Source organism: Triticum urartu, chromosome 2A (genome assembly GCF_056163025.1).
Source record: "Triticum urartu cultivar PI428250 chromosome 2A, HENAU_Tu73, whole genome shotgun sequence".
NCBI lineage: Eukaryota > Viridiplantae > Streptophyta > Magnoliopsida > Poales > Poaceae > Triticum > Triticum urartu.
The window spans coordinates 412,334,437-412,350,788 of record NC_141874.1 but is presented as its reverse complement, the minus strand read 5'-3'; positions in this window follow the sequence as shown (position 1 = coordinate 412,350,788).

The following is a 16,352-nucleotide window of genomic DNA, read 5'->3' as shown; positions in this document are numbered from 1 at the left end:
TTGGATCGACCTCTCCCTCGCCGTCGCCTCGACCTTGCTCGCGCGCGCTATGAGCCCCTCCCCCGGCCCCTCTCCTTGTCTCCAATCGATAGTAGCGCACACCGGCGCCGGCGCCGGCGCCGACCGTGCGCACACACACACTACATGCACACACACACACGCGCGCGCACACACACACTACATGTACACACACACACACACACTACACACACACTAGACACGCACACACACACAATTTTTCTGTTTTTAGCTTTTAGTTTTTTCTGTTTTTCTGTTTTTCATACAAAGTTTTAGATGAATTAATTAATTAGATTAGATTAATGTCAAATAGTATGTAGAAATGTTAGTTATAATATATATAATATCAAATGTTATAGAAATGTTAGTTATATAGAAATGTTAGAAATTTTGGAAATGTTAGTTTTAGCTAGCTAGATGAATTAGATTAATTTCAAATTGTTAGACGATGATCGATGTTTTTTTAGTTTCTTATATTTTTATTTATAAAATTTAGAATTTGCATATATGAAATCATCACAATCCATCATTTAAAAAATGTTACTTTACTTTTGCGGCATATAGTATTTTGTTGTCGACGATGCCCGGCCCGCATCCTCGCCGTCGACACGTCCGCGACGACGTCCTGCTTCAGAGGACCCATGTCCGGGACTGGGCTCCGCCGGGCTGGCACTGGGAGGTGCTACCTTCAGGGGCGCGACGCTTGGTGAGGAACCCGGCCCCGGGTCCCGTCGTCAACCGTCATCTCCTTTGGTGGCATTCACGTGGGCCACTTTTGGTGCGGAGGGAGCCGGCCCCACCGGAGGTGGTACGTCGCCGTGTCAGGGAGGAGGACGAGCACGTCCATCGCTACATGGCTGCTATGGACGTCAGGTTCTCCAATACCTGGCAGGTTCTTTGGGGAGATCACCCGAGCTATGATCCAGTGATGGTTCCTTCTCTTTGGGTGTCCACCGCCCGCACCTCAGGAACCGCGAGTGGCCTAGATTACTCTGTACTATTCGATCTTTATTAGCTTGCTAGCTAGCTAGCTAGTGATGTATTCAATATTATATCTATTATTCGAGATGATGTATTCGAAATTATATCTATTATTCGAGACGATGTATTCGATATTATACTAAATTGTTTTATATTTCTTTTGGCATAGTTAAATAAAAGCTATGGCGGACAATACCGACAGAGATAGAGAACAGACCATGCTCGATATCATACGCGGGCCAGATGATGATCAGAATGAAGAAGATTTTGACGGCTCCGAATTTCTAAACAACACCGGAGAGGGTGATATGATATTCGATCGCGACGACCGAGAAGATGAAGTCATGAACTACGACGAAGAACATGTTGATCCTGAAACAACAAACATCGGCGAGGTATATATATTTATATAAGCAGGAATCTGGTGATCATCGCATGTTTTAAATGAGTTGAAGATATATTAACGAATCGATCTTTCTTCTTTCAGCCATCTGGATCGAGCAAAAGGGCGAAACGAGGACCGAACAAAAAGTTGAAGGAGGGCGTAAAGTACAATATCGAGGCAATCAGACCTAATGGCGAACCATTAGCGCCTAAGAAGATTGCGGACAAGTTCGTTCGTCAGTGCGGAGTTATTGTGAAGGACCAACTCCCGATCTCCCTTCAAGAATGGAGAAAGCCAGCAAATCCACGTCCAGATGTTACTTTTGTCGACGAGAAGCAAAAAAATCTTCTTTGGGATACTCTCATGGAACATTTCACCTTACCAGATAATTTCACAGAAGCAGACGTGCGGAAAGTCAAGGACGCTGCTTTTAGGAAGATGGCAGTTGCATTCAAGAACCACAAGAGAATGACGTGGGAGAAGTACGTCAAGGGAGGAAGGAAGACTCCAGTATTCGAGGGGATACTAGAGAATCAAAGTGCTCATTGGGACGATTTCGTGAAATTCAAGGATTCAGAATTAGCTAAGGAACGGTCGAGAATAAACAAGGCCAATGCCGAAAAAAAGGATAAGTTCCATAAGCTGGGGCCAGGTGGCTACACGGTGGCAATGCCTAAGTGGGATAAGTCTGAGAAAGAGATGGAGGATGCAGGTGTCACTCCGGTTAGTAAGAGCTGGCCCCCCAGGTGCAGGACTTGGTTCTATGCGCATGGGGGGGAGTTGGACCCGAATACAGGCAATGTTTCGACGAAGGCATGTCTGAACAGAGCCGACGATGCGCTACTTGTTGCAATAGAAGAGGCTCGATCGGGGGTGTTCCAGCCCAACAGAGAGAAGACGAGCTTACGCGTGCCCTGGGAAATCCTGAACACCCGGGAAGAACACGAGGCAAGGGCGCTATTCCATGGTATGAGGGGTTTTCGGACTGGAACGCCGACTACAGAACCCGTGCGAGAAAGAAGATTGCGGAGGAGAAGAAGAGGAAGATGGAGGAGGAGCAAAGGAAGCTCGACTATGAACGCCTTCAAGGCCTAGAAGCAAGTCAAGCGGAATTGGCAGCTAAATTCCAGCGGCAGCAGGAGCAGATCGACTCACTTAGCCAGCAAAGGGGGTCTCAGTAGCTGCAGCAGCTAGCGGATGATCCAGCATTGGATACCACCGCCCCATCCATGCCGAGAAGCAGCGTGGGTTCCGCCCCGGGCGACGCAGTAGTGCTGGATAGATACCCCGTGGATGACATCACGGAGAACACTAACTACGAGCTACACTTCAAAATGAAGAACATATCCATGAAGGTGGCGGACGCCGTTGCTTTTTCAAATTCCCCCGAGGCAACCTTCCATTGCAACCCGATTCCAGCGGGCTATGCTCGTGTCTTGGTTGATGAGGTGGTGGACCAATATTCGGGGCTAGAGCTTGACATTCCCGGAGGTGATGAGGAGCACACACTCGGAGATGCCAAACATCGTATCATCCTATGGAGAAAGGATTGCATCATTTTTCGAAGGCCACCGACACCGCGTCACCCGACTCCTCGTCGAAGTCCGCCACCGACACCGCGTCACCCGACTCCTCGTCGAAGTCCGCCACCGAGTCAGCAGACTCCCGCTCCTCCAAGTCCACCAACGCGTGAGGCCACTCCTCCTCCTCGAAGTCCGGCAAACTGTCAAACCACTCCTCCTCCAAGTCCGGCACAGCTTCAGGCCACTCCTCCTCGTCCAACTCAGCCCCGTCAGCCGTCTCCGCTGCCTCAGCAATCGCAGAAGAGACACCCCGCAGCTATGGTGCGTAGCGTTACCAGTCAAGGTCATAGTACAGGAAGTACAGGCGGAGGCAAGCGATATAAATATGGTCCAAACCTCACTACTCCTCTTCCTGTGAGGGCTTACGACAGGACCGAGGAGCAAACCAATGCCATAGTGCGGGCAGAAGTCGACGCCCATTTTGGACTGAAACCGCCACCACCGCCAAGGGAGAAAGTGCCTGTGGAAGTAGTTGACCACTTCATTCGTATGGCTCAACCACCAGCTCCTAAGCCTGTTGACACAGACTATGAGCGCCACATCAGGAAGTTACATCGACAATGTCTACAGAAGGAGGCGAGCTCGAGCTCGAGCAAACAACAAGCAGCTGTCGAAAAATGCGGGAAAACTGTTGCCCAGCTGGGAGAACAGGCGGCGCAATCGACCCCCCCCCCCCCCCCCCCCGCTTGTTGTGCCGACAACACGTGACAGTACGCGCGCCCAATATTATTGTGGCCAAACAGTTTACGTTCCCGAGGTGGGCGATGTGGTAATAACCCAGGAGCATATAATGCAGGCTGAAGAACTCAAGATCACTGTTGGACAACTCCTCGAGATCGAGGACATGCCTGTGATTACAGAGGAGGAAATAAAACGGAAATATGTCCGGGGCCAACCTTTGGTCAAGCCAGAAGATGTCAAGATGCTCCCAACGAGAATGTATGAATTGCATCAATGGTACATGGACATTACCAAGAGATCCGATCGAGAGTCCCTCATGGTGTATGTCAAGAAGCATCATTACTACCATGAGAAAGCTTTGGCCGTTGAGTATTCTGAACTGTTTCAGTTATACAATCAAGATGCACTCGACAAATCTATCATCAGTTGCTATTTTCTGTAAGTGATTTCTTTCTGTAATTAATTTAAGTCTCAAGCTAGCTGTAGTGATCCTTTTGATCAATCATTACCTGTAATTATCCTCACTATATTCTTTTCTGTGGTATTATGCAGGATGAAGATGTATGAAATGAGAAAAGGTGGACGCTATGGCATTGGGTTCATTGACCCAAACACCGTTAATCAATACACATGGAAAATGAGCAAGTATTATGAAAAGCACGTAGAGGACAGCATGCTAGAGTTCTTGAAGGGCCTCAAATACAATGAAGATATACTACTTCCTTACAACTTCGAGTGAGTCACACTTTCTTGTACTACAAATTCTCTGTTTTTGCCTACTAGCTAGCTACATGTTTTTGCTTACATATGCCCGCTTAATTAAGACATGCAAACGTGTGTGCATGCAAATTTCACTGGATCTTGTGTATCATTAAAGTTGACGCCGGAACAGTTGAAATACTGGACTCGCTACTCAAAGCAAATAGTGACTACAACATCTTGTATGGGATAGTCAACAGGTAATTTCAATCATTATTAACTATATATCTCGGCCTATTTAGTTCGTCATTTCATGATATGAACTATTTAATAACCCCTTTATTCATTTTCTTTGTCGGCGGGCAGGGCTTGGGCAAGGTTCATCAGCGTCACGGAAGGCGAATGGAAACCACAGCTGAAATGGTTTCGATCCAAGGTAAGTAATTAAGTAGTACTAGCTAGCTAGCTAGCTGCCATCTCTTTAATTATCATGCTTGATTAATTATTATCTGATCAAATTAAATTCCATTCTCGTAATAAAGGCCCTAAAGCAGGCGCAGGGGACTAATCTGTGTGCATACTGCGTTTGCGAGAACATTCGCATGATGGCGTCCGAAAGGAGCAGATCTCAAAGACAGGAATGGGTACGCTTTTCAGAACACTATTCACAATTTTTACACCATTATCGATATCTAGTCACACAACTAATACACATGCATATTGATCTCCTTCTTAACAGTTCAAAGAGGTGCGGGACAAGATCCTAGAAACGGAGCGCGTAGAAGCACTTCAAGAGGAAATAGCAGGATTTTTGCTCGACCAGGTCATAAATCCGAAGGGAGAATACTATTACCCGCTACCGCCCCCATCGAACATGTCATGAACCACTTCCAATTGTCATCATGCTCCGAAGGCACCAATTAGGCTAATGCCACTGGCTCCGAAGGCAACATGCATATGTAGGAGAAATTGTATAGAGCTATACATGTGTGTATGTGTAAATTAATATGGTGGTTTGTGAGACATTGATGATATATATATATATATATGATTGGTTCTACTAGAAATTCTATTTATATATATATATGCATAACGTGTACAATGTGTAGTACCGTAAAATACCAGCAAATGAAAAAGAATTAAAATGGAAAACACAAAATTAAATGAAAAAGAAATCATAAAACCAAAAATCCCCCAAACATTTTAGTACCGGTTGGTGTTACCAACCGGTACTAAAGGGATCCCGGCCCCCGGAGCTGGCTCGTGCCACGTGGTTGCCCTTTAGCACCGGTTCGTGTTGAACCGGTACTAAAGGGGGGGGGGCTTTAGTGCCGAAATGTTAGTGCCGGTTCCGAAACCGGCACTAAAGGGCCTTACGAACCGGTGCTAATGGCCCGTTTTCTACTAGTGTGTCATGTACCCCTACTTCCACTACGAACGTCTCGAGAACGTCTACTTCCTCTACTTGGCACCGAACGAGAACCGTCTCGTTTACACACGCTTCGAAGGTATAACCATCGAGACGACATCCATGATCGAATGCTAGCGATGTTTGAGATGCTCATGTTCGAACCGTGTTCGAATTGTCGATGCACGTTGCCCCTCTTTTGCCTTGTTACCGTCGTCTCATGGGACACCCGGAATCCGGGAGCGCCCCACCATCTTTTGCACGCATCCGCACATTTCTCCTTTGCATCGGTATCTCACTCGAGTTACCAGAACCGGAACGCTGCCGTGGCAACGTTTTCGTTATTGTTGCCGTGGCACCCCTTTCCTTTCCACCACGGTGACAAATGCTTCATAATGCTCTTGTCAAATTTTAATAAAAATTGCATAAACTTTTCCATGCCATTCGCATCATAATAACAACAATTAAAATGTTTAAATTGTTGTTTTTAAAATTACTAATGCATATGGGGATTTACCGGATTTGTTATTTGTTATATCTGGCCCCATTTAAATTGCTTAGTTAGATAGTTTCTTTGATGCTTCACCCATGCCATGCTAACCAACATTCAATATTGTTGGGTACATAAACAAGAGCGAACTAAATAATTGTTGTGGTGTCCGTCAATATGCAACTCGTTGCATATTGAGCTCCAATTAATTTGTAGAATTTGCTTGTGCACTTTGCCATGCCATGCTTCATTAAACCGGACATGCATCATACTTGATTGTGCATCATGCCATGCTTATGTGGTGGTTGTTTACCATGTTGTTTGCTTTCTTTCCGGTGTTGCTTCTTCGGGTTAGTTTCGATAACGTCGCGTTTGTGAGGATCCGTTCATCTACGTCCGTTTGTTCTTCTTCATGGACTCATTCTTCTTCATTGCGGGATCTCAGGCAAGATGACCATACCCTCGAAATCACTTCTATCTTTGCTTGCCAGATGCTCGCTCTTTTGCTATGCCTATGCTGCGATACCTACCACTTGCTTATCATGCCTCCTATATTGTTGGACCAAGCCTCTAACCCACCTTGTCCTAGCAAACCGTTGTTTGGCTATGTTACCGCTTTGCTCAGCCCCTCTTATAGAGTTGTTAGTTGCAGGTGAAGATTGAAGTTTGTTCCTTGTTGGAACATGGAGATCGTTCCTTGTTGGAACATTGTTTACTTGTTGGGATATCACAATATCTCTTATTTAATTAATGCATCTATGTACTTGGTAAAGGTTGGAAGGCTCGGCCTTATGCCTGGTGTTTTTTTCCACTCTTGCCGCCCTAGTTTCCATCATATCGGTGTTATGTTCCCAGATTTTGCGTTCCTTACGCGGTTGGGCTATTTTGGGAACTCCTTGACAGTTCGCCTTGATTAAAACTCCTCCAGCAATGCCCAACATTGGTTTTACCATATGCCACCTAGCCTTTTCTTTTCCCTTGGGAGTCGTGCTCCAGAGGGTCATCATTATTTTACCCCCCCCCGGGCCAGTGCTCCTCTGAGTGTTGGTCCAAACTAGAGTCCTGTGCAGCGCCCCCTCGGGGAAACTCGAGGTTTGGTTTTAGTTGTATGGAGCGCTCATCTGAGTGTGCCCTGAGAACGAGATATGTGCAGCTCCTATCGGGATTTGTCGGCACATTCAGGCGGTGTTGCTGGATTTGTTTTAACTTGTCGAAGTTGTCTTGTAGAACCGGGATACCGAGTCTGATCGGAATGTCTTGGGAGAAGGTATATCCTTCGTTGACCGTGAGAGCTTGTCATGGGCTAAGTAGGGACACCCCTGCAGGGATTTGAACTTTCGAAAGCCGTGCCCGCGGTTATGGGCAGATGGGAATTTGTTAACGTCCGGTTGTAGAAAACCTGAAGTTGACCTTAATTAAAATGCATCAACCGCATGTGTAACCGTGATGGTCTCTTTCCGGCGGAGTCCGGGAAGTGAACACGGTGTTGGAGTTATGCTTGACGTAGGTTGTTCTAAGATCACTTCTTGATCATACTTTTATCGACCGTGCTTTTTCTTCTCTTCTCGCTCTCATTTGCATATGTTAGCCACCATATATGCTAGTCGCTTGCTGCAGCTCCACCTCATACCTTTTACCTTACCCATAAGCTTAAATAGTCTTGATCGCGAGGGTGTGAGATTGCTGAGGCCCCGTGACTCACAGATACTTCCAAAACCAGTTTGCAGGTGCCGATCTTACCGTGCAGATGACGCAACCAAGCTCAGGAGGAGCTCGATGAAGATCTTGTCCTTTGTGTTGTTTCGTTCTAGTTGATCAGTAGTGGAGTCTAGTTGGGGTCGATCGGGGACCTTGTCGCTTTTGGGTTTCTTCTTTTATTTTGGTTCCGTAGTCGGACCTTGATTGTATTTGGATGTTGTAATGCTTTATTCATGTAATTGTGTGAAGTGGCGATTGTAATCCAACTATGTATCTTTTTCCCTTATGTATTACATGGGTTGTGTGAAGATTACCTCACTTGCGACATTGCTTTCAATGCGGTTATGCCTCTAAGTCGTGCTTTGACACGTGGGAGATATAGCCGCATCGAGGGCGTTACAACCAGTTGCCAGTGGGTCCGAGGGTTAGATCACTGAAGAGGAGGACTGGATTCATCAGAATTGCCACTGGACCGACTCCGATGCCGAGCAGTTTTCGACCCACGATGAAGATGCAGAGATGTGATGTTTGAGATCTTCCTCCTCCCATCACCTGGAGTCGTAGTGTCACTCTATGCCCTTTTTGGTGTCTCGCTGCCAAAGGGGGAGAGAGTGTAGGGATTTGCTTCTTGTGTCGTGCTTTGAGTCGTCTTGTGGTTTCTTGCATGTTCTCTCGGTGTCCTTCTTTGGTTTGCTTTGGTGTGAGACCTAAGTTCTAGACATATGGTGTGAGACATATGCTCCCTTTCGCTACCTTATTACTTATGTCATGTCAGAGTACTATAGTTTATTGTGAGATGCATGCTTGTCCTGTTTATTCTCTTCTATCATATATCTTGTGCTTAGTATTGTTGGACTATAAAATATAGGGGGAGTGTTGATCCGAATGTGTGTGTCGTGCCATCTCTTGGTGCACACATTCTGGGGGAGCCCGTCTATATTTTGTAGTTCTTAGCTTTCTTTGTTTTATTTCTTTTCCTTGCGCAAATCCCTAGTTGTCATCAATCCACCAAAAAGTGGGAGATAGTTACGGCATATCTCTCTCAAGGTAGTTTTGGTGATTGATGACAACATGTTTGCGGACTAATCTTGTGCTTTGAATAATTCACAGATTCTCCCCTGGCGCGAGACGCCTTCTTCCCCTCGGAGTGTATTTCAAGACGGTGTAGCTCTTTCGTTTCTTTCTCAGTGGACTAGTTGCGTAGAGGGCACCGTACTATCAAGAGGGGGTCCGCTGGGGTTTTTCATGGGTGGAATCATCACGTCCACATCAGCTTCTCACCCTCCGAGCATTTCCTTTCCATTGAAGAGATCCCTCCTCTCTTCCTTGTCCTGTCTGGGTCAAAGCGGTAGTACCGCGCACCCAGCGGTAGTACCGTTGAGGCGCCGAGCGGCAGTACCGCTCCGCAGCGGTAGTACCGCCCGTGGCTCCACAGCAGTAGTACCGCTGGGGGCCTGGCACCTCCGCCTTGTCCTCAGCATCTTTGAGAGATTCCTTCTCTCTCGCGCGCGCGCCCCAGCGGTAGTACCGCACTGCCTGCGGTACTACGGCCAAAGGGTCACAAGCGGCAGTACCGCTCAACAGCGGTACTACCGCCCTTGACCCCACTGCCGTAGTACCGCTGGGCAGTCTGGCTCCTACCGCCTCGATTCGAGAGGTCTTTTTCTCGTGTCAGGTTTTGCGGCACTAGTCACGGTTGTAGTGGCGGTAGTACCATTCCAGGAGCAGTAGTACCGTTCCAGGAGCGGTAGTACTGCCCTACCACCGCGGTAGTACCGCATTTGGATCCGTTCCCTACTAGTCTCCTCAGCGCGGCAGTACCGCTGGCTGGCGCGGCAGTACCGTTGTCCTGGCGGTAGTACCGCCCCCTCTCAGCGGTAGTACCGCCCTGTGCGGGGCTGGTTGGTGGGGGGGCAACGGGATTGTTGCCCCCACTATAAAAGGGAGTCCCCTTCCTCCTTCTCACCTACCTCTTCCTCCCCCAAGCTCCATTTATTGCTCAAGCTCCATTAAATACTCCAAGCTCCATTTTCGCCCGATCCATCTCTCTAGCCAATCAAACTTGTTGATTGGCTCGGGAGTGGTTGAGAAGGCCCCGATCTACACTTCCACCAAGGGATTTTCGATTCCCCCACTCATCCCTAGCGGATCTTGTTACTCTTGGGTGTTTGAGCACCCTAGATGGTTGAGGTTACCTCGGAGCCATATTCCATTGTGGTGAAGCTTCTTGGTCTTGTTGGGAGCCTCCGATTAAGTTGTGGAGATTGCCCCAACCTTGTTTGTAAAGGTTCGGTCGCCGCCTTCAAGGGCACCAATAGTGGAATCACGGCATCTCGCATTGTGTGAGGGCGTGAGGAGAATACGGTGGCCCTAGTGGCTTCTTGGGGAGCATTGTGCCTCCACACCGCTCCAACGGAGACGTACTTCCCCTCAAAAGGAAGGAACTTCGGTAACACGTCCTCGTCTTCACCGGATCCACTCTTGGTTATCTCTTACCTTTACTTGTGCAAGCTCTTTAGTGTTTCTTCCCTTGCTTGCTTGTATGCTTGTTGTTATTGCATCATATAGGTTGCTCACCTAGTTGCACATCTAGACAACCTACTTTGATGCAAAGTTTAATTTGGTAAAGAAAAGCTAAAAATTGGTAGTTGCCTATTCACCCCCACCCCTCTAGTCAACCATATCGATCCTTTCAACCGTGCATTGCTCTTTCTCACCTCGAGAGTTGGTGCAAACTTCGCCGGTGCATCCAAACCTCGTGATATGATACGCTCTATCACACATAAACCTCCTTATATCTTCCTCAAAACAGCCACCATACCTACCTATCATGGCATTTCTCCATAGCCATTCTGAGATATATTGCCATGCAACTTCCATCATCATCATATACATGACTTGAGCATTTATTGTCATATTGCTTTGCTTGATCGTAAGATAGCTAGCATGATGTTTTCATGGCTTGTCCGTTTTTTGATGTCATTGCTACGCTGGATCATTGCACATCCCGGTACACCACCGGAGGCATTCATATAGAGTCATATTTTGTTCTAGTATCGAGTTGTAAGTAAATAAAAGTGTGATGATCATCATTATTAGAACATTGTCCCATGTGAGGTTATCAAAATAAAAGAGGCCAAATAAGCCCAAATTAAAAAAGGCCAAAGAAGCCCACCAAAAAATGAGAGAAAAAGAGAGAAGGGGTAATGTTACTATCCTTTTACCACACTTGTGCTTCAGAGTAGCACCATGTTCTTCATATAGAGAGTCTCTTGAGTTATCACTTTCATATACTAGTGGGAATTTTCATTATAGAACTTGGCTTGTATATTCCGATGATGGGCTTCCTCAAATGCCCGAGGTCTTCATGATCAAGCAAGTTGGATGCACACCCACTTAGTTTTCAGTTTGAGCTTTCATACACTTATAGCTCTTAGAGCATCCGTTGCATGGCAATCCCTACTCCTCTCATTGACATCAATTGATGGGCATCTCCATAGCCCATTGATTAGCCACGTCGATGTGAGACTTTCTTCCTTTTTGTGTTCTCCACACAACCTCCACCATCATATTCTATTCCACCTATAGTGCTATATCCATGGCTCACGCTCGTGTATTGCATGAAAGTTGAAAAGGTTTGAGAACATCAAAAGTATGAAACAATTGCTTGGCTTGTCATCGGGGTTGTGCATGATTTGAATATTTTGTGTGGTGAAGATGGAGGATAGCCAGACCATATGATTTTGTAGGGATAACTTTCTTCGGCCATGTTATTTTGAAAAGACATGATTGCTTTATTAGTATGCTTGAAGTATTATTGTCTTAATGTCAAATGAGACTATTGCTTTGAATCACTCATGTCTTAATATTCATGCCGTGATTAGATTACATGATCAATATTATGCTAGGTAGCATTCCACATCAAAAATTATCCTTTTTATCATTTACCTACTCGAGGACGGGTAGGAATTAAGCTTGGGGATGCTGATGCGCCTCCGTCATATCTATATTTTTTGATTGTTACATGCCAATATTCTACAACTTTTATATATTTTTGGCAACTTTTTATACTATTTTTGGGACTAAGATATTGATCCAGTGACCAGTGCCAGTTCCTATTTGTTGCATATTTTTTGTTTCGCAGAAAATCCATACCAAATAGAGTCCAAACGGGATAAAAACTGCCGGAGATTTTTTTTGGAATATATGTGATTTTAAGGAAGAAGAATCAACGCGAGAGGATGTCCGAGGGGGCCACGAGGCAGGGGGCGCGCCCTGGGCCCTCGTGGCCACCCCGTAAGGCGGTTGGTGCCCTTCTTTCTCCGCAAGAAAGCTAATATCCGGATAGAGATTGTGTTAAAATTTTGTCTCAATTGGAGTTACGGATCTTCGGGAATTTAAGAAACGGTGAAAGGGCAGAATCTGGAACGCAGAAACAGAGAGAGACAGAGAGACGGATCCAATCTCGGAGGGGCTCTTGCCCCTACCATGCCATGGAGACCATGGACCAGAGGGGAAACCCTTCTCCCATCTAGGGATAAGGTCAAGGAAGAATAAGAAGGAGGGGGACTCTCTCCCCCTCTCTTCTGGTGGCGCTGGAACGCCACCGGGGCCATCATCATCACCGCAATCTGCACCAACAACTTCACCGCTGTCATCACCAACTCTTCCCCCCTCTATGCAGTGGTGTAACCCCTATTTTACCCGCTGTAATCTCTACTTAAACATGGTGCTCAACGCTATATATTATTTCCCAATGATGTATGGCTATCCTATGATGTTTGAGTAGATCCGTTTTATCCTATGGGTTAATTGATGATCGTGATTGGTTTGAGTTGCATGTTTTATTATTGGTGTTTTCCTATGGTGCTCTATGTGTCGTGCAAGCGTGAGGGATCCCTGCTATAGGGTCTACAATATGTTCATGATTTGCTTATGGTGGGTGGCGTGAGTTACAGAAGCACAGACCCGAGTAAGTAGGTTGTTTGTGTATGGGATAAAGAGGACTTGATACTTTAATGCTATGGTTGGGTTTTACCTTAATGAACTTTAGTAGTTGTGGATGCTTGCTAGAGTTACAATCATAAGTGCATATGATCCAAGAAGAGAAAGTATGTTAGCTTATGCCTCTCCCTCAAATAAAATTGCAATAATGATTACCGGTCTATTTATCGATTGCCTAGGAACAAATAACTTTCTTGTGTGACAACAAGCTCTCTACTAAAACTAACTTAGTTGTGTCTTTATCTAAACAGCCCCTACTTTTTATTTACGCTCTCTTTATTATCTCGCAACCTATCCAACAACACCTACAAAGTACTTCTAGTTTCATATTTGTTCTAGGTAAAGCGAACGTTAAGCGTGCGTAGAGTTGTATCGGTGGTCGATAGAACTTGAGGGAATATTTGTTCTACCTTTAGCTCCTCGTTGGGTTCGACACTCTTACTTATCGAAAGAGGCTACAATTGATCCCCTATACTTGTGGGTTATCACGCCCCTTTCCTTCTCCCTCTCCCTCTCCCTCTCCCTCCCCCTATCCCACTCCGAAAGAAGGGGGGCGACTGGGACTAGGAGTCCAAGTCGGTTCCCCCCCCATGGGGAGCCCCTAGGGCCGGCCTCCTCCCTCTCCTCCTTTATATACGAGGGCACCCCGAAGCAGGTCAATTGTTCTCTTAGCCGTGTGCGGTGCCCCCCTCCACAGTTCACTCCTCTGGTCATATTGTCGTAGTGCTTAGGCGAAGCCCTGCGCGGATCACATCACCATCACCGTCACCATGCCGTCGTGCTGACGAAACTCTCCCTCGACACTTTGCTGGATCAAGAGTTCGAGGGACGTCATCGAGCTGAACATGTGCTGAACTCGGAGGTGTCGTACGTTTGGTGCTTGATCGGTTGGATCGCAAAGACGTTTGACTACATCAACCGCGTTAAGCTAACTCTTCCGCTTTCGGTCTACGAGGGTACGTGGACACACTCTCCCTCTATCGTTGCTATGCATCTCCTAGATAGATCTTGCGTGATCGTAGGAATTTTTTTGAAATTTCATGCTACTTTCCCCAACACATATGTTCGTGTGCCATCTTCTCTTGGGAAGACCAGCTTCAAGATGAAGGGGACAAAGTACGTGCTACGACCTATGTCTCCAAGCCAAGTGATCGCCGACAAGCAAGCATCCACACATCATGGAGAGACTAGTGAGAGAGTGAACCACCAAAAAGAAAGTGAGCGCCACAAGCCAAAACTGAGCGACTCTTCGCCATGAGAGAAAAACTTAATCCTCCTAGCCACAAAAAGAGAGATGAGAGAAGTGTGTGAGAACCCATCGAGTGTCATCCACTATGTCCTAGTATGAAAATATGAGGTGGCAAAGACTAACACTCCTGATCCTCTTCCTATAGTTTTGTCTAATTTGTTGCAGGAATTCGAGGATGTCTTCCCCGATGAGCTACCTCCCGGTCTTCCTCCTCTATGTGGCATCGAACACCGGATCGTCCTCATCCCCGGTGCACCCCTTCCTAACAAGGCACCATACCACGTCAACCCCGAGGAAACCAAAGAAATACAAAGGCAAGTCCAACATCTCATAGACCATGGACATGTGCGTGAAAGTTTGAGTCCTTGTGCCGTACCGGTCATTCTTGTGCCAAAAAGAGACAGTAGCTTTCACATGTGTTCTGATTGTAGACCTATGATGTCTACTACACAACCTTCTTCTTGTAGACGTTGTTGGGCCTCCAAGTGCAGAGGTTTGTAGGATAGTAACAAATTTCGCTCAAGTGGATGACCTAAGGTTTATCAATCCGTAGGAGGCGTAGGATGAAGATGGTCTCTCTCAAGCAACCCAGCAACCAAATAACAAAGAGTCTCTTGTGTCGCCAACACACCCAATACAACGGTAAATTGTATAGGTGCACTAGTTCGGCGAAGAGATGATGATACAAGTGGTATACAGATAGTAGATAAAGGTATTTGTAATCTGAAATTATAAAAACAGCAAGATAACTAATGATAAAAGAGAGCGTAAACGGTATTGCAATGCGTTGAAACAAGGCCTAGGGTTCATACTTTCGCTAGTGCAAGTTCCCTCAACAATACTAACATAATTGGATCACATAACTATCCCTCAACATGCAACAAAGAGTCACTCCAAAGTTGCTAATAGCGGAGAACGAACGAAGAGATTATGGTAGGGTACGAAACCACCACAAAGTTATTCTTTCCAATCAATCCGTTGGGCTATTCCTATAAGTGTCACAAACAGCTCTAGAGTTCGTACTAGAATAACACCTCAAGACACAAATCAACCAAAACCCTAATGTCACCTAGATACTCCAATGTCACCTCAAGTATCCGTGGGCATGATTATACGATATGCATCACACAATCTCATATTCATCTATTCAACCAACACATAGAACCTCAAAGAGTGCCCCAAAGTTTCTACCGGAGAATCACGATGAAAACGTGTGCCAACCCCTATGCATAGGTTCATGGGCGGAACCCGCAAGTTGATCGCCAAAACATACATCAAGTGAATCACGTGATATCCCATTGTCACCACAGATATCCACGGCAAGACATACATCAAGTGTTCTCAAATCTTTAAAGACTCAATCCGATAATATAATTTCAAAGGGGAAACTCAATCCATTACAAGAGAGTAGAGGGGGGGAGAAACATCATAGGATCCAAATATAATAGCAAAGCTCGCGATACATCAAGATCGTATCATCTCAAGAACACGAGAAAGAGAGAGAGAGAGAGAGAGAGAGAGAGAGAGATCAAACACATAGCTACTGGTACATACCCTCAGCCCCGAGGGAGAACTACTCCCTCCTCGTCATGGAGAGCACCGGGATGATGAAGATGGCCACCGGAGAAGGATTCCCCCTCCTGCAGGGTGCCGGAACGGGTCTAGATTGGTTTTCGGTGGCTACGGAGGCTTCTGGCGGCGGAACTCCCGATCTATTTTCTCTTCTGGAAGTTTTAGGGTACGTGAGTATATATGGGTGCAGGAAGTACGTCCATGGAGCTTCAGGGGCCCCACGAGGCAGGGGGCACCCCCCACCCTCGTGGGCACCTCCCTTCTCTCCTGACATGGGGTCCAAGTCCATCCGGTAGCTTTCCTTCCAAAAATAACTTCTCCAGTTGATTTCGTTCCGTTTCGACTCCGCTTGATATTCCTTTTCTTCGAAACACTTAAAAAGGCAAAAAACAACAATTCTGGGTTGGGCCTCCGGTTAATAGGTTAGTCCCAAAAATAATAGAAAAGTGGATAATAAAGCCCAATATTGCCCAAAACAGTAGATAATATAGCATGGAGCAATCAAAAATTATAGATACGTTGGAGACGTATCAAGCATCCCCAAGCTTAATTCCTGCTCGTCCTCGAGTAGGTAAATGATAAAA